At 35.2% G+C, this 23,341-nt stretch overlaps 1 long non-coding RNA gene across 4 annotated transcripts; it reads right to left on the reverse strand.

Annotated features, from left to right (window-relative positions):
* Positions 1-1,251: 1,251 nt before the first annotated feature.
* Positions 1,252-6,875, reverse strand: LOC113286816. 4 transcript variants are annotated; one of them, XR_003329528.1, is made up of 6 exons: positions 6,299-6,870; positions 4,928-4,983; positions 4,302-4,461; positions 4,170-4,208; positions 4,021-4,063; positions 1,252-1,649 (listed from the first exon to the last, which is right to left on the reverse strand). It is a non-coding gene; the product is annotated as an uncharacterized LOC113286816 (long non-coding RNA). The 4 variants fall into 4 exon arrangements; XR_003329527.1 differs by lacking the exon at positions 1,252-1,649 and having other exon boundaries at positions 1,656-4,063; positions 4,302-4,465; positions 6,299-6,875; XR_003329525.1 differs by lacking the exon at positions 1,252-1,649 and having other exon boundaries at positions 1,656-4,063; positions 6,299-6,867.
* Positions 6,876-23,341: the final 16,466 nt, after the last annotated feature.

Raw genomic sequence — 23,341 nt, forward strand, 5'->3', positions numbered from 1 at the left:
CCCCCTATATTTATGTTCTCTATTGAACACATAATATATCCTAGGGTTTGTTTATCTCGTTGCATATCTTTTCACGTTGATTTTCTCTTCCACAAAAAATCTAAGTCTGGTTTTCTTTCACCGTCAAACAATGAATATTGGGAATATTTGTCTAGGGATGATAACGATCTTCCTTTCCGTACCTTCTCTTATTATTTTTGGTCCGTTCTTAGATCCTATAGATCCTATATATACCAATTCTGATGTCAGCAGAATAACAAGAGATTCATCCCTTTCTTTGAATGATACTACTCCTTACTGGCTTTCTCCTTCGGGGAACATCGCTTTTGGCTTCTACCAGTTACCATGGTCTCCTGATCAATATACTGTTGGTATATGGTTTCCTAAATCATATCACAAAACCCTAGTTTGGACTGCTAATCATAAAGAACTTATTACGGATGTCCACAAACCATCTTCAATTTTCTTTACCGAGGAAGGAAAGTTAATAATGCGGACAGATGATAAAGATAAACCCTTGCTGTCTGATGTTGCCGAACCAGTGTCATATGCAAAGATGCATGATAATGGAAACTTTGTTTTGTATGGTTCAGATTCTCAAATTATTTGGCAAAGTTTCGATTATCCTAATGATACACTTCTGGGCGGTCAAAAGTTAAAACTTGGAGTTGATCATCTAATCTCCGGTTCAGGTAAGTACAAATTATCAATGAGAAAGACTGATGGTGCAATTATTATATATAATGTCTATGATGAGTTTCATGCTCGAGTATCTAGTAAACCTTCGGATAGGCCAGAAACCATGCCAGCAACCCTTAATTTAAACACTGCTGGTATCTTATACCTAGTAAATTCTGATGGTACAATACATGAAATAATTTATAATGGCAAAAAACAACATCAACAACTCAAAGAAGGAATTATTAAGCAGGATTATATATATAGAGCAACATTGGATTCAGAAGGAGATTTTGTTTTGTATAGGGAAAGAATTGATGGAAATTTTGGGGATAATGGAGATTCTACCTCTAGTTTGATACAACTATGGACATCTAATCAATGGGATAAGTCACCAATATATCTTGTAATGTTTCTTACATTCGCGCTACCATTGATCTTCTTGCTTGTTAAAGTTAATGCAGCAGATTTGGAGAAGAAGAAGAAGAGAATTGCAAAGGGTTGCACCTAAATTATCAGAGTTAGAATTAGGAAGTAAAATAAGTTTTTTGATTTTTACTAGCAGTTACATTGTGTTTGTGTGTTATTTACATTTTTATCTTTGCAAATACTTTGATTTTAATCCTATATGACTTGGTTAATTGTAAAGATAATTCACCTTTATATGATCTGAGCTTGGTATAATTTCTATCAATCTTCTTTTGATAAAAAGACACGAACTTTATTAATTGTTTGCATTTCCATTTGTGTGCAAATGTAAGCTTCATTTGCTATTCAAGATTATGTTTGGAGATAAGTTGACATTTGGTACTGCTACAAAAATCACCAAAAAATGTCCGCTGATTTTTTACTTCACCTGTACGTGATTGTATCTGACAGACGAAGTTTGTGGAACAATCTTGGCAAATCATTCACATTAGAAACCTTGACGTCATTTCATCCCACCACCGTCCAATTTTATACCCCTGTGCCTGCAATTTTCAGAACGCATATTGTGATCATGAAAAACCCATAAAAAAATGACACACTCACCGGATTAGAGAAATCAGCCATGTAAGGATAGGTACTGGAATCTGCATAGGTAATAGACATGGTGTCGCGGGCCTTCAAAAATGGTGGCGGTAGAGATACAGAAGGATAGTACCGAAATCCTACACTTATATCTACGGTCACCAACTTTTCATCTTCAACTCTTCTTTAAGGTTGGAGTGCCCAATGTAGCACCCATAGTAGATAGTAAACATGTTGACACATTTTATAGTTTTCTCCATTTGGATTTGGCTAGTGAATGATGGGCGCCAGGATATGTCAGATGGGGATTGTTGAACCGATTTGGTCTCTTGGTGCAGGCGTGCAGCTATCTAGCTGGCTGAGTTTAAAAAAGTGGTGCCAAATCTTTTAAGGGGAACGTGACATGGTGATCCATGTGTTGTAATAAATATCTTACACTTTTGTATCATATGACATGGATAATTTAGTAGAAGTCTGTAGTGATCTACACTACAAACGGATAATCAAGCTCAATTCTACGGGATCTACACTGTATAAATTGAAGATAAACACCTCGAAGAGGCGGAAGAACATAACAACGCAATTCTATTCACTGAACTGAAAGAGGAATACAGACTCTAACTTATTAGGGCAATGTCCCATCACATGTGCCAAACACACACTCAATGACTAATTAGTAACTACACCTAGGTGCCCTTAAAAAAATAGCATGGGTACCTTTGTATAACAAGGGACATGACAATTCCCACCCCTAGGTTGTTCAACAGTTGGTTAAGGCGGAAGGGTGTGCGTTCGTGGTCGTGCGTTTGAACCCCACCATTGTACAAAATTTAGTCGAAATTCATTTTACTTCAGCTCAACAATACAGGAAAAAGAAAACAATCAAACAATTACTACATCAAAATCTTTCAATCACTATCCATGTATAAGCAATTAGTAATACTAACAGAAACGAACCCTGATTTTCGATTTTCTTTGCTCCCACGTATTTTCATTCCAAAGCCTAAACCCCTTAAAATATATAAACAAACCTAGAGATTAAATTCCTAATATTCTCTCTATGTATTCATCTCTCTTATAAAAAAGGAAATGAATTATTCAATTAAAAATAAAAACTTGTATATAATTTGACTAAAATTAATACTAATTCAACTCAATTAAAATTCTTGTAATTAAGATTATACTGATAAAAATTTAACTATTCAACATCGACATCCAAACACTTACATTTGAGTCTCAATTAGGAATACAGGGAACCAATATCCCAAATTACCGGCTCGATGAAGCTCCTAGGGTTTGTACAAATTTAAGCGTGTGCTAGCCATTAAAGCGTGTGCATCGCGTGTTTATTGTTACACATGACGGAATATACCTCAGTAACGACTTCGACGTAATCCCGTTTTGTGTCCTTGGACCACATTCATGGAAGTTGGTTTTAATGCCTAGGTGGGCTAAAATATTTTCCAGAACACAAATTTCAATTACAGATAACATTAATGTCCTTACTAACTAGTACTATACCGAGTTATTTTGATGTAACCCCATAAATTTTGTATATACAACCGTCACTTTAACCTTAATCAATGACACTCAGGCCAACTGCCTTCCTCCCAAGTTCGTTAAGAAATCCAATATAAAGGAAGAGTGAGCGGGACAGGGAGTACCAAACATCCGCGCCCACCACAAACTTAAATAAAGTTCATGAACCCAAACAGACCTCCCATTTTTTTACCTCCCGGTTTTTTTAGAAATTTGATAATAGAAACTTGGTGGTTAGCTAAGAGTATGAAGCAGTGAAATAAGTGTCGTTATTCACATTTCTGAAGTATACTTACATGTACCTCTTTCTCTACATTTGCAGCAACTACCTTTAATGATAATGTTGGCTGCTCTCCATGTAGTGACCAACTTACATATGTAACTAACATGCCATTCACTTTCAAATCATGCCTCACTTCTTCAAAACACTTAGACTTCGCATTACAACAAACATGACAAGGACAGGGACAGAATTATGCGTCTCTAGCTCTGTTCTTATATGCGAAGGCAATAAAAGTATCTACTCCTGTTCTATACAAATGACTAAACCTATCTTCAAACATCCAAGCTTTATCAGTATGTTGGGACATTCTACAATGATGCACATACAAGATTATTATCTACCATAAAAGTATATACTCATGTTCTTATATTCAAGCCTATAATTCACTGCAAACCAAAAGATCAATTTTCTAAAATGACCAGCAAACTGAATTCTAAGCATACTGAAAGCAAATTAGACTACACAGAATACGAGAGACGCATAAATTACAGAATCATAGAAGTACAAACCTTTCTCGGTGATGAATAAGTTCAGTGCACAATACGTCAATACCTAAGAAACCAAACCAACAAAAAGAAAGTAAGAATCTGAACATTCAGATACAGGAGAAACAAAAAGCATACAATCTGAACATAAGGTGCACTCTAAAAAATCCGACCTTTCAAGTCCTTAGAACCACAATTGTACTCTACAAAACCTGCACCAAAACACAAACCATACTTTAGTAGTCCATTACAACAACAATCGATGAATAAACTCATAAAACAACAATAGATGAGTCAAAATCCACCTCAAGCCATAAACCCAACTCTGTATGCGAATCATTCACTTTTGAGGACTTTTAACATTAAAGGGACGTCACCAAAATCTATACATTAAACTGAAAATTGTAGCGCCCCATTTTCAGTAATCCAGAATTACCGCACAAATCCAAATCTTAAGGTAGTAACCTGCCTAAGTTGAATAAACCAAAGTAAAGAACAAATGACAGAAAATTCAAAAGAAATAACAGCAAGAGTCTCTCTTGCTGAGAAAAGAGACCGTAAGTACTGGTCTAACCTTACACATAATGAAAACTTACAAGGTTTCAAAAAAAAAAAAACAGGCATCCTAAACACATCACCTTCAAAGACTACAAAAACAGGACTGCCCGTAAAATGTGAAACGTGTTGTTCAAAAAAAACTACTTAAAAGATACATCCTATAACTATACATCAACAGTAACTTATACATACACACAATTCAGTTCCCTAGTAAGTATCAAAATATAATTTATAGGTTGATAATAAAATCTTTACTTCGCATACAACACTAGGGTATAGATATCAAGAAACAATGCATGGATTTGTTTAAGTGTATAGGCATAATTTTGTAAAAAGACATCAACGGTTACAAAAGAGTAATGTAAGTTCCCACCTCAAATCTCACTCAAACCTTAACCTCTGAAGTTCACCTATCGAAGCCAAAGATACCTTAAGCACATAGAAGTTAAGTTAGAACATAGAACAAACCCAAAGAAATCAACCTATAGGAAAGACATAACAAAAAGTTCTAGCTATAACCTTATATTCTATACCACGAATTATAGCATTTGAGGTCAAAATAGAAACATTGGAGAATGCTCTTAACATCAACAGTAGAACCTTGAGACTAATTCAAGATGCAAAAGCGTTCAATTCGTTGAAAGCAGGACTGCCCAGGTGCAGAACAAAACCTAACGAAAACTGTCAAAGCTTGTAACATAGAAACAAAACTGGAAAACTTAATATCATGAAAGGACTCCTCCTTCAAAGGGTTATGTTTCCTTAGAAACAACTCCAATCCAGTTCCAAACAACTACAAAAGGAACTATCTGATCGACAGGATTAACTAAAATTTGATAGACCCAAGTTTTCAAGATTACTTATAGGTCAGGGAAAACATAAATTCAAGCACACAGTGACATAAACTTAGTATCCTAATAGCAAATTACTGAAACTAAACAAAAGTTATCCAACCGCATGGTTAGTTTTTCCCAGAAAAATTGAGATACTAGCTACACAAATTATACTAATTGTGGCCTTGATAAATCAATAAACAAAGACAAATAATAGGATCGCTACAAAAAAAATTTAAATCACCAAAATCTATACTACTTCAACCAAAATAACCTACATTAAACTTTAACATTAAGGCTACATAAAATTACCACTACCATTTTAGACTAACAACTGACTTGGATCCACAAACAAAACACCAAATTTCACATTTCTTGCCTTTTACATCCATGTTTTTGAAATCCAAGATTTTCAGGATCTTAAAAATAGCTTCAAGGTCAGATTCCTGACATTTCATAATGATTAAAAACTTGCAGGACCTATGAAACAACTGCATACTTAACCAATATGATGAACTAAAACCAAAATACTAGAACACTTGAATTATACTGAACTAAAATCTTCAAAAATATATTAAAAAAATTTTGAGCAAAACAAAGAAAAACCCAGATCAAAGTTCTTAAATTGACAAATAATCCATGAGTGAAAGAGATAAAATCATTTTCTCACTTCAATTTCTGAGCTAAAATCTTAACCACCACACCCCCACCCCCGCCCTTTTTTTTTTCAATTCTAAGAAAACCCAGACGAAATAAACTATCAAAATTAACCTATACCACTTGAAAATCCAAAACGAAATCATCAAAACACACATGCAGACTCCAACATCAAAGAGTTAGGTCAAACAATAGAAAATATGAAAACCAACAAAATAAAAATCAAAGAACAGTAGGAGCAGTAGATTTGATACCTCTAGAACATCAACAAAGCAATTAGATGAATTGATTTTCGATTTCAGGAACAAAATTAAATTTCTAGGTTTTAGATGATATTTCTAGGTCTTGATTTGGTTTCCTTCGATTATCAACTAAAGAGATCTTTGGGTTTTGATTATGAGTGGAGTTGTTGATTAGAAGTGAAGGTTTTGATTTATGAGATTTCTGGGAAATAAAAGAGATCGATCTCTGGTTCTAGGAGTTCTCGAACAGAAAGAGAAAGAGTGAAAAACAAGGTTAAAAAATAAACAGGTGAAAATAATAAATGTGTCTGAAAATTGGGGGTATATGAATAAACAGGTGAAAATAATCAATTTTAAAGAGGTAGATGGAGATATTGATAAAATTAGAGGGAAAAACTGGGGGGGAAATTTTGTGGATTCAAGTTTGGGAGGGATATTGATTTTGGGGGAACCAATTTCTAAAATGATTTTGGGGAAACAATTGAATCATAATCTTTTCTCTTTTTTCTTTTTTTTTGTGATCTGCATTCAACCATGAAAACCAATGAAAACATAGTTTTTCTAATCCAACGCTCATTATGCAACTAACTCTCGAGCATACGGATCCAAACCCATCCAACATCCAAGTAATTATTTCTTTTTATAAATTAAAAAAAAAGAAAAAAAATCTGAAAACTAAAAAGGAGATTTTAATAAAGTGTCACACTTCCTATTTCATGTTTAAGAAAATGCCACCGTTTTTTTCAAAGTTTATTAAATGCCACACTCTTGACTTTTTTCGTCACGTTTTTTTGAGAAAACAGTTAACTGGCGTTAGTATCCGTTAGTGCATGTGGCATTAAATCAGCAGCGTAAAATGACATTAAAGCCCCTGAATCAGTAACTGGAACGAGTTAGCCAGTGATTGAGCAGAGAGTTAACTCGTGACTCGGTGCAGTGAAGAAAACGAGTTAACCTAGAACGAGTTAGCCACTGCATAAACAAGAATGCTACAAAGAACAATGCAAATCAGAAATGCATCTGAGAATATGTAAAAATTAACTTGAAAAGACAATTAACATGTAATCTGAAAATTAGTTCTAACTAATATCATTTTCATTCATAAAGCAAGATTATCCCATCAAAATAAAACTGATTTCTGGTACATATACATGTCCATACCAGAATCAGTGTCTAAAGCAACCAAAAAAACTAACCATCAATTAGATACTTGTCCACAACATATCTAAAACAAACAATAAAACACACACACTTCTACTTCCTAGTCTTCTTAGCCTTGGTTTGCTTTCCCTTTGTGACAGAAAGATGTTGACTGACAGATCCAATCCTTGCAAAATTCTGACTGAAATTTTGATTATCTTGTGTAGATCCATGAGTGTTAGGTCCTGCTACTGGTCTTCCTTGAGTGCTAGGTCCTGCAGATGACTCACCAACAAAAAATGATGTACCTCTGGATCTGTTCACCTTGGCTTTACCCCTTGCAGTGCTACTTTCACGCTGATCTCTCTGTGTGAAGGTGTAGTTTGCAGCATCATACTCAGTGCTTGGCTTGAATCCAGTTTGGTTTTTACCAACATCACCACCAGCACAGGTTCTCTTGTTGTGGCCAGCAATAGATCCACATTTTCCACACTTCCTTTTCTTCACCACAGTTTCAGGTTCATCATAACTTCTCTTCTTCTTCTTTGCTGGTCTTCCAGTTTTTCTCTGATAAGGAGGAGGGTTTACGTTGACGTTCATGGTTGCCTGCCAGAAGAAGAGAAAACAAATGAGAAAGTTAAAGTAATGAAACCTTAAAGGGTTTGATTCTTAAATAGGAAAAAGAGAAAAATAAATAACTAATATCTTGAAAAGTAAATGCACCACATTCAATAAAGTTTATAAATCTAACTTATCTTCCCATAACCATTCAGTTATGTCTTCTAAGGGTGTGACAGCATTTTCATATGTGGTCCTATAATACTCCACAGAATAGTAAGGAGCACAATAACTGTTCAATCAATAAAACAAAGGTGTGTCAGTGTACAAGGAACAATAAATAATACAAACCACTTACAAAAACAAAAGTAAATGAATAATACAAAAAAAGTAATTGAATAATACAAACCACTTACTCTTTCCAGTTTGGCCTCAGCAGTTTCAATGCACATACAGCATGTTGACAAGGGAATCCCCTTAGCTGCCATTGCAAACAAGTGCATTGTTTGTCTATAATATTCACTGTGAATATTTTCTTGGTGATCACATTAGTTACCAAATAAACTTTTCCAACCACACTGCCTTCTGTATCAAACTTTCCAACCAAGTCAAGCATCTTATTTATCAATTTAACAGCAGCAGGGACCAAACCATTTTCATTCCACTTAGCAGATTCTTCCCTTCTCTTAAATAACAAACCCATGACTAACTGACCATACATCACGCCTAGTTGGATTATAGGTTTATCTCTCATATTAGAAGCCATGGAATTAAAAGATTCAGAGAAATTGTTATTCATATGCTCACAACAGCTAAGGGGATCAAAATAGGCCCTAGAACAAGTACTTGGATCTTCTTTCCTAAGATATTCACCAGCATCAGCATTTTCTTTGCATATACTGTCAAAGTGCTCCTACATTGCAAAAAAATCACAATTTTATATATAACCTACAAACTAACAATCAAGAAACATAGGGGATTTTAACAAAAGAGGCACAAACCTGAAAATGCTTTACTTTGTATGCTTTGCATGCATTCAACAATGAGCTGTGCAAGGTTGGTGCCTTGTAGTATTTCTTGAAGTTCTTGTATAAGTGCCTGCATATGAAAATAAAGAGTTAGTACTTCTTCAAGTTCTTGAACCAATAGAAAAACACATACACAATTTAAACTACTGTAAAAAAACAAGAGACTAAACTTAATTACCTGAAACAATATCTAACTCTTGCACCAGGGAAAACCTTAGGAACAGCTTCCAACAAGCTTTTCTTCCTATCGGAAATAAAGGTAATTCTGCCAGCATGATGTGCATTGATTGATGGAGCCAAATCCTTGAGGAACCCAGTCCAGTTCTCCTTAGTTTCACTCTGACAGATCTTAATGCCTAAAGGCACAAGATTATTCTGACCATCAAGTGTTGTTGCAGCCATTAGAACACCACCACGCTTTCCAGTTAGATGGCATGCATCTAACCCTATGACTGGTCTTCCTGCTTTCTAAAATCCTCTCATTGGTGCAGCAAATGAAATAGTCATGCTCATGAATGCCTTATCTGCACTTTAAGTAACCAAACTATGTAACTAACTGAGCCTAACTTACAAATAAATAAAGGGAAGAGCATAAATAAGATGTATTGAAAATAATGTTACCTTTTTTTCGATAACTGTATTTAGCAACTGACCCTGGATTAGTATGAGCCACCATTGCACAAAAGATGGGTACATCCTTGTAGCTGTCATCATAATTACCAAACAGATCTTCTAAAAGAAGATTTCTTGCTTTCCATGCAAAAATATATGGTATATCTATGTTATGAGTAACAAAAAAGTCTCTTGCTATATGTCTAGGCTTTGGAATTAAGGCCCCAACTGTCTCCTTTAACTTCTCATGTACCACTTCTTTTACAAACTCAAAATTGGCAGATCTGTTAAAACTCTTTGGATTTCCAACACAAGTATGTTCTAGATTAACCTTCCTAACAATGAAAGTAGGCTCATGCCTTTTTATGCTAGCATTTACAAACCATTGACATCCATACTCTTCCCTAAACCTACATCTGACTCTTAATCTAGTTTTGTCACTCTTGTAAACAGTGTACTGATAATTATTTTTTACACAGTAACCCCTAAGATGTTTCTTAAATGCCTTCTTGTTATTAAAAGCATACTTTACCTCAATCTTTGTAGGATCAACAGGAGCCACCTCTTCTTCTACAGGGAATAAGGGTTCTTCTTCTTCATCACTGTGCATATTGAAGTCTTCTTTCCAGTTCTTGTAATCAAACTTCGCTTTCACATCTTTATCATTTATTGCTTCAAGACAATCATTATAATCATTACTCCCACCATCATTAGAAACTGCAATTAACAAACAACATCAAAGTGTTAGTACATTTAAAGAAAGGGGAAATAGACAATAAGTTATAAACATCAAAGGGTTAATACTTCAATACCTTCTTCATCATCTTCTTCACCGCTGCTTGAATCACTACTTTCATCTTCAACTTTATATGTCTTGACAATATCTTCATAATTAATATCATCCTCTTCATCACTGTCATATATTGGTGGAGCATTTGGGTCTTCAATGGGGTGACATTCATCCACAGTAGTGTTCTCTAACACCACATTCTCCTCATCATCATCACTGCTAACCCCTGCATCATTGTTGTTCACTGCATCAATCTGGTTCACTGCATCAGTATTCTTGACTGCATCAACCCAGTAATCATGGTTAAAGTTTTCAGTCACTTGAATTGGTACACTGCTAGAACCCACAACACTGGCTTGACTAACGCAAGAATAACCCTGAGATTCCATTTCATTTAACAGATCCACAAACAATTTCCTAGATACTCCTCCATTTGAGTTTTCAAACTTTGACTGAGCTTGCAACCTTGGTGATCTCCTTACAGTCTTTTCTGGTGATCTCCTTACAAACTTTTCCTTTGAAACTGGATTTTTAGCAATCCTCTTATGGGACTTCTTTGGAGTCTCATCAATTACTGTCACTGGTTGTTCCATTGCAGCCTCAATGAAGTCATTGTCATTACCGAATTCAGAATTTAATATCTTCAAATGTAAACATATAAATCCTTTATCATCAGGTACTGCATGCTCCCAGAACTTAAACAAGTCCTCATTACTATCCATAATCTCAGGCAAACATGGTTCTATCATCCAATATAAACTAGGAATTTCATTTTCAGAAAGGCGCAACTTAACACGCAACATCTGCTCAAATTCCTTGAGGTCAAATTTTTCTCTATCCATGTGAGGGAAGAACAAAGTCATTTTTCATGTCCATAACCAAGACGCTGATGTTTCTATATGGATAATATGTTTCATCACTGCATCATAAGTAAACAAATAAACTTCAGTAAACCCACAAATTTCTAAGCACTGAAATCCAACAATTTAAACCATAATCATACAAATTCCAAAATTTAAGCTCTACTTACATTACATATCAAACAATCAAACCCTAATTAAAAATAAACTTCAGAAATTGAACTCATGCTTCGAATCATTATGAACTTTATTGAAACAATCAAACCCTAATGAAAAATCAGAAAACAATCAAACCAAACATCAACTCATGCTTCGATTCAAAACCCTAAGATGCAACAACATCGATTTAAGTAACAAAATGAAAAGAAGACAAAAAGAAGATGAAGAAAGAGATGGGTTTCTTCGGAAATCGAGAATAACGAAGTTAGGGTTTTAGTAAAACATACAACTGGTTGTTCTTCCCGTTCTTCTTCTTCTTCATCTTGAACTTTGCTGAAACCCTTTACTCAGATTCACAACCTAAACCAAATCCCTTTGTAGAACCCTAGTTTTCTCTAACCTAAGTTTCTCCGCTGGAAAAGAGAGACACGGAGAGAACGAAATGAAAAATGAGAAAGTAAAAAACTTGGTGTGGTTTCATTTCCGTGAAGGATAGGATAGTAAATTAAAACACTACACGTGTAGTAATCTCATGAAGCTAATCTTGAGCCGTCGATATATAGACAGGTGTAAGAATCTTGACCTGGTCAGCGAACTTTTGACCAATTAGGTGGGTCCAGACGGAAACACTAACAGTTGTGGCATTTAATAAACTTTGAAAAAAACGGTGGCAGTTTCTTAAACATGAAATTGAAAGTGTGGCAGTTTGTTAAAAATCCCAACTAAAAAAACACAAGGTTGCGCAACGTTTTAACAATTTCCAATGCGTTGCTCAAATATCTTCAATTTACTAAATTAGGGGTAAATATTTTGAGCAACGTTTTTACTGGTGTGAAACGGATCGGGCCGTTGCACATTCTCCAACACTGAAATGTTGCTAAATCCAGGATATGGTGTAGTGATTTTTCCAATTCAATTTGTTATGAAGAATGATTAAACTAGCCTCGATCACTTGAACATGATTATTGTTGTCAAAATAACTCACTTCAGCTTTGCTGATTTCTTTAAATTGAAAACTCACAGTGGTATGAATTGATTTAACCACATTTGAAACTTCTTTAGCTAGTGAATTCACCTTGTCAGACCAATCTTCCTCTTCATCGAAGGAAAACGAAGGAATGAGCAATTCGAAAGCTTCTTCTTCAACAAAGAAAAAATGAGGAATTAACTCCAATTCTAAAGAATCATCACCCTCTATAGAAACGGTCTTCACTCTGCAAGGAGATAGAAAAAATGGAGAAGAATCTTTAAGGAACAAGATCTGTTCCAACTTCTTCTCTGCCATGTCCAACCATTTTATGCTCCTTGGAAGCCAATAAGCTCGAATTGGACAATCACTCGATTTCAACCAAACCTCATACCAGCTCCTCCAATAATCTAATTCTTCTCTTGCTATGGATTCCAACTTCATTATAGGAACAATTTTCCCTTTCATTTCTACCCATTTTTCCTCCTGTAAATCCATTTCATCAATTTAGGGTATGGGATCGAAAACGCTCTTGATACCAATTGTAGTGATCTACACTACAAACGCATAATCAAACTCAATTCTACAGGATCTACACTGTACAAATTGAAGATAAACACCTCGAAGAGGCGGAAGAACATAACAACACAATTCTATTCACTGAACTGAAAGAGGAATACATACTCTAACTTATTAGGGCAATGTCCCATCACAATTGCCAAACACACACTCAATGACTAATTAGTAACTACACCTAGGTGCCCTTATAACATGGGTGCCTTCGTATAACAAGGGACATGACAAAGTCTTGGGTTGTCTGTAAATATTTCCTTCAAGTGTTCTATGATCATATAAGCAGTGGATTTCTCCCTTATTTCTACAGTTAACTATCTTTCCCAACTATTAGTATGTGTTTCCAAATTCAGATTTGATTTCATTTTTAGAATCTAGATACTTGGTAAAGATTTATAAGTCCCTTGTAGTTGCCAAGTGATCACTGCCCTAAACAATCTACGTCTAGTTTGTACTTGGCATCCCAAATTCAAATTACTTTTTCTTCATCAAAACATGAAGTTTCTACAGGCGATTTTCTCCTTGTCCTTAGTTTTGTAGTGTTTCCTAATTCAGTTTTGGTTCCGTTTTAAGAATCGCTAGTTGGTTTAGGATATAGCAGACCCTTGTAGTTGCCTAACTTGTATTACTTTTGAGCCTATATAATCGCTAGTTGGTTTAGGATATAGCAGACCCTGTAACCACAAACAATAAATTTTACTTATCTCTTATCTTTTTTACAATCAAACAGATGAATAAGTTTCTACAAGTGATTCTCTCTCTGCCCTTGTTTCTTGTACTAGTTTTTGAATTATCTTTTTTAAGAGATACTTTGGTCAGCAGTATAAAAAGTGGTTTATCTCTTTCTACCTCAACGAATGATACTTCAGTCAGCAGCATATTAATAAGTGGTTCATATCCTTCTACTTCTAGGAATGATACTTTTGTCAGTAACATAACAAGAGATTCATTTACTCTTGCTTTAAATGATACTTCGGTCAGCAACATAACAAGAGGTTCAACTCTTTTTTCGGAAGATACAAGTCCTTATTGGGCATCTCCCTCGGGTAGCATTGCTTTTGGCTGCTACAAGTTACCATGGTCTCCTAATCAATATACTGTTGGTATATGGTTTGTTAAATCATCACACAAAACACTAATTTGGACTGCCAATCATAAAGATCTTTTTCCAGTGCACAAACTATCTTCAATTTCTGTTACCAAGGAAGGAAAGTTAGTACTGTGGACAGAACCTGAAAATAAAGAGAAACCCTTGCTGCCAGATGCAGCGGAACCATTGTCATATGCAAACCTGCATGATAATGGCAACTTTATTTTATATGGTTCAGATTCTCAAATTGTTTGGCAAAGTTTTGATTATCCTACTGATACACTTCTGGGCGGTCAAAAGTTAAAACTTGGGGTTGATCATCTGATCTCCAATTCACGTGAGTACAAATTATCAATGGATAAGACTGACGGTACGGTTGTTATATCCAATGCGTATGATCGCTTGCATGCTCAAATATCTAGTATGCCTTGGGAAAGGCCAAAAACTCTGCCGGCAACTCTTAATTTAGACACTTCTGGTATGCTATATCTCGTAAATTCTGATGGTACAACAGGGGAAATAATTTATGAAAACAAATATCATCAGCGGAAACTAGAAGAGGTTGTCAGTAACGTTAAGATGGATTATGTATATAGAGCAACACTGGATTCAAGAGGATATTTTGTTTTGTACAAAGAAAGAATTGATGGGAATGAAGAGTCTTCCTCTACTATGGTACTACTTTGGGCATCTTATATGAATAGAGTAGTTTAGAAATATTTAAAGTTTGCATCTTTGTTCTTTTTTTCTTCGGGTTAGTAATATTTGCGATAGAAGAATATAAGAAGATTGACAAGATTGAGAAGAAGAATGCGGAAAAAAATAGTTGGGAAGGAGATACCTAAAGGTGGAGTTACCAGAGAGAGAATCGGGAAGAAAATAAGTCTTTTTTTTTTTTTAAAAATAGTCATAAAAACTCAAAGTGACCAAACTTGTGGTACAAAAACCCCACTCAAATGTTGGAATTCATTAAAACTCCATATTAAACTAAATTGATACAAAAATCCCAAAATTTAAAAAATTGATACAAAAACCCCAAATTTCAAAATTGGTTTATCAAATTTTATACTGGTTTCGTCAAATTTTACGAGGTTTCATCAAAATTTTGTTTTTTGGGGTTTTTGCGTTACTTTTGTTTTGGCGGGTTTTTTGTGGATGGATAGTGACACCTTTGGGTTATAACTCGCGGACTTTTCTTTTTCTTTTACTAGCGGTGGTTTAATTGTTTAAACGTGAGTGTATCTGGCACAACTCGCGTTCTCAGTCTCCAGGTTGTATTACTTCTGAACTTGGAACTCTCACTTTCGAAATAATCTGATTTTCACTTTCAGAATCCTAATTGGTTTAGAATTATTAATTTGTTCCTTGTTCGTTTCGAAGTTGTATCAAATCTGAGCCTATATAAATAACTGCCCTGCTCTAACCACAAACAAATCTTCTTCAATATTCCAAGTCTTTTTTTTTTCGTCAAAGCCATGAGGTGTTGGTTAAACTTCAACATAGAAGTCACTAACAAGCTGGTTTGGACAAGATTAGGAAATTGATGTAATCCTAAGGGAATTAGAAGTCATCTAGTTCTAAGAAAAGGAAAGACATGTAATAAGGTAATAGGACTAGAAAAAGGAATTCATAGTTCTATATATATATGATCACCAAAGTTGTGGTTGATCATATGAGCAAAATTAGAGATTGTGTTTAGTTTTGAGAGATTTTCTAAACATCAATAAAGAGAGTTGTCTTTATATAAGCTAAATTTCATCTTGCAGTTGCCATTAATTGGTATCAGAGCGTGTTTCTGAGCCATGGAAAACGAAACCACCATTGTGGGTGCAAAACAGTTCACGCCACCATCAATACAAGTTCCAATCCTCAACGCCACAAACTACACAGTATTGGCCATGAGAATGAAGGTACTGATGAAAATCTACAAAGTTTGGGAAACAATTGATCCTGGTAGATTGGACCCAGACAAAAACAATGTTGCCATTGGATTACTCTTTCAAGCAATACCAGAATGTCTTGTTCTACAAGTTGGTGAACAGGAAACTTCAAAGAAAATTTGGGATGCAATAAAGGCACGTAATATCGGAGCTGATCGAGTTAAAGAAGCCCGTCTGCAAACCTTAATGTCTGAATTTGAAAGAGTGAAGATGAAAGACACTGATACTATTGATAGCTTTGTAGGAAAGCTATCAGAGATAGCCTCAAAAGCTGCGTCACTTGGACAATCCATTGATGAAGATAAACTGGTAAAGAAATTTCTCAATAGTTTACCAAGATCCAAGTATATTCATATCATAACCTCTCTCGAACAAGTCTTAGATTTAAAGAAGACTAGCTATGAAGATATAATTGGAAGATTGAAAGCATATGAAGAAAGAATCCGTGATGAAGAAAACAATGGAGAAACTCAAGGAAAGCTCTTGTACACAAACTCTTACCAAAAAAACTCTGAGACAAGAGGAAGAGGTCGTGGAAGAGGTGGTAGAGGAAACAGAGGCCGAGGAAGGGGAGGAAGGTTTAACTCACAAGATAGAATAACAAGTCAGAATGATCAAAACCAAGGGAAAGAAAAGAAGGATATATCAAACATTATTTGTTACAGATGTGATAAACCAGGACACTTCTCCTCTGTATGCCCTGAAAGAATACAAAAGATGGAAGAAGCAAACAAGAATGAAACAAGGGAAGCAGATACAACTCTTTTCATGCACGAAGTTGTATTCTTAAACGAAGGGAAACTAATACCAAAGAACTACGAATCAAATGATGGAGAAGAAGGAATCTGGTATTTAGATAATGGAGCCAGCAATCACATGACTGGTAAGAGACACTACTTTTCTGATCTCAATGAGAAAATTAAAGGACAAGTGAAGTTTGGGGATGGATCTTCTGTAGAAATTGAAGGGAAAGGATCAATTCTATTTCAGAGCAAGACCGGAGAACAGAAGCTTGTCACAAACATCTACTTCATCCCAAACTTACAAAGCAACATTCTAAGTTTAGGACAAGCTACAGAAGTTGGATGTGATGTTAAAATGCGACAAGATTATCTAACAGTTCATGACCCAAGTGGAAGACTTTTAGTTAGAGTCTCACGCTCACAGAATAGACTCTAAAATATAAGTCTCATGATTGGAAGGCCATTGTGTCTGAATATGAGACTGGAAGATCAGACATGGAAGTGGAACGCAAGGTTAGGACACATAAGTTTCAGAACCTTAAAGGCAATGTCTCAGAACAAGATGGTTCAAGGACTACCACAGATAAATGATGAAGCAAAAATCTGTGAATCATGTTTAGTTGGGAAACAAACTCGTCAAGGTTTCCCAAAAGCAACAACATTCAGAGCCTCAAAGACATTAGAGCTTCTTCATGCTGATTTATGTGGTCCTATTACACCACAAACCCTTGCAAATAACAAATACATATTTGTTATTATAGATGACTTCTCAAGATATATGTGGTCTATTCTTATGAAAGAAAATAGTGAAGCATTTGACAGATTCAAAGCTTTCAGAAATCTGATAGAAAAAGAGCTAAAAGAGGAGGTCAAAATGCTTAGAACTGATAGAGGAGGAGAGTTCACTTCCGTAGAGTTCAACAAGTTCTGTGAGTCAAATTTAATCAAAAGGAAACTCACAGCACCATATACACCACAACAAAACGGAGTGGTGGAGACGAGAAACAAGACTCTAATGGAGATGACAAGAAGTTCTTTAAAGGCTATGCAGGTACCTAATTATCTATGGGGAGAAGCTGTACGACACTCCACATACCTAATAAATAGGATACCTACGAAAGCTCTGAAAGACATGACTTCATATGAAAGCTTGCGAAAGAGAAATCCAAACATAGATCATTTAAGAGTGTTTGGTTGCAAAACATACGCAAAAGTTGATTCTGCAACTCTTAAGAAACTAGATGATCGATCTCAGACTCTTGTGAATCTAGGAATTGAGCCTGGATCCAAAGCCTACAGATTATTCAATCCAACAACGAAAAGAGTGATAGTGAGTCGAGATGTGGTATTCGATGAAAAAGCAAACTGGAACTGGAAAGAAACTAATGATGAACCAAGTAGGGATCCAGGAATGTTTCACATGAGATGGGGTCAAGTAATTGATGAAGGCGAAGGACCCATAATCATCAATACCAATGGAAACAATGATGTTAATCAAGAACAAAAAGAGAATAATGAAACCACTGAGAATAACGAAGAAGTAGAAGAAGAAGAAGAAGAAGAAGAAGAAGAGATCGATGAAATAACTCAACCCATTCCACTGCGAGAATCAACAAGATAGATACAAAAGCCAGAGTATCTGGAGGATTATGTTCTTCAAGCTGCAGAAGAATGTGAGATAATGCTACTTTCTGTTAATGATGAACCAAGGATTTTCAGGAAGCAAAGGTCTCGACTAAATGGACACAAGCATGTAGAGAAGAAATTATTTCAATCAAGACTTGGTTTCTAGTTGATAAGACAGGTGGGGTAAAAGTGATTGGTCTTAAGTGGATCTTCAAAATAAAACGGAATGCTGATGGTACTGTCAACAAATATAAAGCAAGACTTGTAGCTAAGGGATACGTTCAAGAATCAGGCATATACTTTGATGAAGTTTTCGCACCAGTTGCTAGACTAGAGACAATTTGTCTCTTAATAGCAGAAGCAGCATCAAACTCATGGGAAATTCACCACTTAGACGTTAAGACAACATTCTTACATGGTGAATTACGAGAAGATGTGTATGTTGAACAACCAAAAGGTTTTGAATAAAAGGACAATAGCATAAGGTTTACAAGTTATCAAAAGCTCTATATGGTCTAAGACAAGCTCCTCGAGCCTGGAATACAAAGTTAGATCAAATCTTAAGAGAAATAAGATTTGTTAAGTGCTCTAAAGATACATCAGTATACAGAAGAGAAGAAAAGGGAACGTTTCTTGTGATTGAAGTCTATGTAGATGATCTATTTTTGTCTGGAAACTCCCTTAAGGTGATCAATGAGTTCAAGAGAGAAATGTCATCAAAGTTTGAAATGTCATACCTCGGAAAATTCACTTATTACCTTGGCATAGAAGTCCATCAAGGAGTAGATGGGATTCAGATTAAACAAGAATCTTATGCAAGGAGAATTCTGAAAGAAGCAGGACTTGAAACTTGTAATCCAACTAAGATACCAATGGAGTTTGGACTTAAAGTTTCAAAGGCACAAGAAGAAGCTGAGATTGATCCAACGAGTTATAGAAGAAATGTTGGATGCCTTAGATACTTGTTACACACAAGACCAGACTTGGCTTTCTCTGTGGGAGTAGAAAGCCGTTATATGCAGAGTCCACACAAGTCTCATGGTGATGTAATAAAGCAGATATTGAGATATTTAAGAGGAACAATCAGCTACGAATTAAAGTATGGTCGAGGAGGATCAAAAGGAATTGTTGGGTATAGTGACAGCAGTCATAATATTGACCAAGATGATGTAAAAAGTACAACTGGTCATATATCTTATCTAGAAGAAGCACCTATTACATGATGTTCACAGAAGCAAGACACTGTAGCCCTCTCATCCTGTGAAGCTGAGTTTATGGATGCAACAGAAGCAGCTAAACAATCAATATGGCTTCAAGAACTGTTGGGTGAAATCAAAGAAAGAGAACCTGAAAAAGTTCTCATCAAGATTGATAATAAGTCTGCAATTGCACTCACTAAAAATCCAGTGTTTCATGGGAAGACGAAACACATTCACAAAAGGTATCATTTCATACGAGAATGCATCGAGAAGGAGTTCATTAACGTTGAACACATACCAGGAACTGAGCAGAAAGAAGATATATTGACAAAGGCATTAGCTCGGATCAAGTTTGAAGAAATGAGACAATTGATTGGAGTACAAGATATGTCACGGGTAAGGTTGAAGCTTAACGGGGAGAATGTTGGTTAAACTCAACATAGAAGTCACTAACAAGCTGGTTAGGACAAGATTAGAAAATTGATGTAATCCTAAGGGAATTAGAAGTCATCTAGTTCTAAGAAAAGGAAAGACATGTAATAAGGTAATAGGACTAGAAAAAGGAATTCATAGTTCTATATATATATGATCACCAAAGTTGTGGTTGATCATATGAGCAAGGTTAGAGCTTGTGTTTAGTTTTGAGAGATTTTCTAAACATCAATAAAGAGAGTTGTCTTTATATAAGCTAAGTTTCATCTTGCAGTTGCCATTATGAGGTTTCTACAGGTAATTCTCTCATTATTCTTATTAATTCTTGTTCCATTACTAGTTGTTGAATCATCCTCTTCGTTGGATAACAATTTGGTAACCAACATAACAAGAGGTTCGTCTCTTTTTGCTAATGCAACAAGTCCTTATTGTTTCTCCTTCGGGTAACATTGATTTTGGTTTCTACCAATTACCATGTACACATTCTTCATCCAATTGTCCCGATCGATATGTCGTAGGTATATGGCTAGTTAAATCGTTACAAAAGACTCTAGTTTGGACAGCTAACCGTAATGATACTCCATTATACGAACCATCTTCAATTCTCTTCTCCGACCAAGGAAAATTGCTGCTTCGTACAATGCCAGATAATAAACAGAAACCCTTAATACCCGACATAGAAGATCCAGTGTCATATGCAATGATGCATGATAACGATAACTTTGTATTATATGGTTCAGATGGTCAAACCGTTTGGGAAAGTTTTGATCATCCGACAGACACCATTCTCATGCGGCCAAAGGCTAAAAGATGGAGTTGAGCTGGCCTCTAGCGTATCTTTGTTCAATCACGATTCTGGTAAGTACAGATTATCAGTTCGGCAGAGTGATGGTTTCCTCGCAATATACCAATTATCTGCACATAGACGAGTTATCGAGGTACACTACATACCTATATTGCGATATGGTATGGGACTGATGGTTCAATAAATAGTCCAGTAACATTTAACTTAGATACAACTGGCGAGTTATATCTTGTTGGTTCTGATGATGTAGTTTTGGAGTATCTTCACCGAAACAAGAATAAACAACTGCAAGAAAATGATGAAGATGGTTATATATACAGAGCAACATTGGATTCGGAAGGAGATTTTGTTTTGTACAAGGAAAGAATTGATGGAAATGCTAGCGATAACAAGAAATCCCCTTCAAACGTGGTGCGACTATGGACATCTGATAATACTTTCCATGCCCTTATGATTTGTTTGATTATTTTTATTATTTTTATTATTTTCCTAGGTTTAGTTATTATCTTCTCATACTATATTTTTTTAGGAAGAAAATAAGTTTGCTTAATTTGTTTCATTTAATGGAATTATATATTTTCCTTTTTCGCCGTGACTTTGAGACTGATTTCTTTTTGCTTAAAGTAAAACATTATAATAAAAGCAAGATCCATTTACATAAACAACATTCGATTTGAACACGAAAGGAAAGTTTACTATGTAAAGAAATTAAGAATTGATCGGAATGTTATGAAATTTGGCAAGAACTGATAGGGGAACAAATCACTTAGTAGAATATATATATGTAGTGAATTTTAATCCAGTTTCCATTAGGGAAGGTTGAGAGAGGTCATGAGCACGACTCTCACGACTCTCATTAGGGTTTTCATGAGCTAATGCATGGCCCTGGCTAGGAGCAATAATGTAAGCTACAATGAATATTTAAAAAAGAAAGAAAAAAGAAATACATCATGGAAGAATCATGTAATTTTCAATAGAAAGTCAATTTACTCGGAAGAACACTAAAATCCATACAAGCCAAAGCTTCCAAGTAAACTAGTATCCCTCTAACATCTATCCTTAAAAGTTTGATATGTAAAAAAAAATGTAGTTGAAAACTTAAGCAATTTCCTATAATGAGACTATTTCAAAGCTTATCCAAATCTAACAATTCAAACTAATCTCAAAAAAAAAAATAGCCTCAGATCTCGTTTGCATATGACTCTAAAAAGAAAGGTTCTCATCTCTGCTAGTTTTATTTATTTCACAATCTAGAATGAATATATGTCTAATGTTAATAATCTTCTTTTCCCTACCTTTTCTTATATATAAATTCTACATCCAACAATGTTGATGATAGAATAATAATAAGAGGTTCATCTCTATCTGTGAAAGATCGTATTCCTAGTCCTTATTGGCTTTCTCCTTCAGGTAACATTGCTTTTGGATTCTACCCGTTTCCATGGTCTCCAAATCACTATGCTGTTGGTACACTAGTGGAAAACAGAAGTTCCGCGACCGTCAGGACAAGTCATATATACGTGTTATACGACTACTTTCAACCGTCTCTGTAGGGGTCTCTGATAAAGCGTCGTTGTTTCGTACGACCCTAAGCCGTGAGTCTCAAAATAACGACGTATTTTAAGGGTAACGAGATACCGACCCTTAACCGTGGGTCTCATATTTAAATTATAATATAAAAAAAAATATAGATTCAGATTTGCTGAAATGCCTGAATGGCTAAAAATAATCTGACTTCATCAAAGTCAAGTCAAAGTGAACTCAAGTCAAAGTCAAATCAAATTGAAGTCAAAGTCAAGTCAAAAGGAACTCAAAGTCAAGTCAAATGAAACCCAAACTGAAATTCAAATTTAAACTCAAACTTGAGAATTCCACATTCATTCATTTTATCCATTGGGTTTAAAATTACACAAAAAAGATGAAATTTTGGTTCAAGACAATACATGTCCAAACTAGCTAGCTAGTAAGTTCTAACAAAAAGATGCTAATAGACAATAAGCTAAAAAAACATGTTAATCAACAAAACGATTAGCTCCTCCGATGAAGATGAACTTAACCAATACTTCATAAATGATATCAAGTAGAGCATCCATGTGTTGTGTCCCTGGTTCACATACGACAAAGAACGTCGTTCCAGCAATGCAAATCAACAACAACACAATGACTTCGTTCAGTTCATAATACACGGTAGAACAAAATAAGTTACTAGAGTATACTTCATATTCTTTGTTTTAGTGTTGGAAGCACGTGTGAGGTAATTTGAAAAATTAAACCGAGATCTGGTTCATGTAAACAGCAGTTGGCTCATCAGTAGCAGGTATAAAATCATGCAACAAGAGTGAAAACATAAATGAGGAAGCAGGAATTCAGGAAAAGTAAAGGACTATAAGGGAATTACTTTTGTGGAATGCTTTTGGTATGCAAATACTAATATCACAGGGGAATAATATTCAAGCTCGTATCAATATGCAACATGTTATATAATATATATATAGTGGAATATAAAAGGTGCAGAATATAACCCAAGATTCGG

The sequence above is a fragment of the Papaver somniferum genome, chromosome 6 (assembly GCF_003573695.1).
Source record: "Papaver somniferum cultivar HN1 chromosome 6, ASM357369v1, whole genome shotgun sequence".
In the NCBI taxonomy this organism is placed as follows: Eukaryota; Viridiplantae; Streptophyta; class Magnoliopsida; order Ranunculales; family Papaveraceae; genus Papaver; species Papaver somniferum.